Genomic DNA, 1,256 nt, shown 5'->3' with positions numbered 1-1,256 from the left:
ATCTTCTTAGCAGGTTTACAGGAGCCATCTCAGGAGGAGCCAACTTAGAAGGAGCCATCTTGGAAGGAGCCATCTTTCCTTCCAGAAAGCAATATCTCAAATGCAGTGGTGAAATGAAAGGGCATTGTTTTAGGGTTGGGAGATGAGTTTTTGCTATGTCACTGACTAAGTTTTTTTTAGTGTATTTAATATAGGTTCTCACTTTACAGCTTGGATTCATAGTGATCCTCCTGTTTTCAGCCTCTCAAGTGCTGGGATTACAGGTGTGCACCACCACGCCCACTCTATCACCATCTCAGTGTGCCCTGGGGGTGGGGCTGGCATGGCTTGCTGGGGATCGAACCTGGGTCCCTGCCCCTGTCTAAGCAGGTACTTTAGTCTGCTGAGTTATCTGGCCAGCCCTTTCACTGACTAATTTTGTCTACATTTGGACAGGGCATTTTGTTTGTTGTGTCTTAATTTTCTACTGGTAACATAAGGTAACAATAAACTAAGTTTTACTGAATGTATGCCACGTCACTATGTCTTCTAACAATTTAAAGTGAGCAAATTCATGTAACTTTCATAAAACCCTATTATTGCACAGCTGTGGAGATGAAGAAACTAAAGGAACAAAAAGCTGACTCAGAATGTGACAGTCTTCATACAGCACGTTTAAAAACATAATTAAGTTAAAATGTCATTCTCAGAATGGGCCTGATCCCAATAGAACTGATGAATTTATAAAAAGAAAAAAATCAGGACATAGACATGTATAGAGTGAAGACTGTGCAGAAAAAAAAACAAAAACAAGGAGAAGATGGCCATGTGTGTGTTATAGAGAGAAACTTTAAAAGAAAACAGCTGTGCCAGCAACATTGACCTCAGACATCCAGCTTCCAGAAGTGTGAAGATATCTGTCTTTGGTTGGTGCTACCGAGTATGTGGTCTTTTGTTATGACATGCATTGCAAGGTAACTCGAATAGCACGAGATGCCTAAAATACACAAATATAGGTTGTAATTTTCTCACTTATTCATTCAACGAATGTGATTTATAGTGTCAAAGCGGTACATTTTGGGGGACAACAATTAAATAAGTTCACAGGATTATATCATAAAGTAATATTTTATTTCTTTTCAGCCACCTCCACTAGAACATGCACTCTGTGAAGGCAGAGAAATATTCAGCACATGTGGATGGAAAACAATGGAAAAAGGCCTACTGTTTAGGTTATAGAATTGTTTTGAATTTAAAGAAGTATGGTCTAAATAAAC

The 1,256-nt window shown here is 38.9% G+C and overlaps 1 pseudogene; it reads left to right on the top strand.

Moving 5' to 3' along the window:
* The window catches only part of LOC101570974, a 109,487-nt pseudogene that overhangs the window by 83,053 nt on the left and 25,178 nt on the right, over positions 1–1,256 (top strand).

The sequence above is a fragment of the Octodon degus genome, unplaced genomic scaffold (genome assembly GCF_000260255.1).
Source record: "Octodon degus isolate 3935 unplaced genomic scaffold, OctDeg1.0 scaffold00095, whole genome shotgun sequence".
In the NCBI taxonomy this organism is placed as follows: domain Eukaryota; kingdom Metazoa; phylum Chordata; class Mammalia; order Rodentia; family Octodontidae; genus Octodon; species Octodon degus.
Note: the sequence above shows the minus strand (reverse complement) of the source record. Positions and strands in the feature narration are given on the sequence as shown.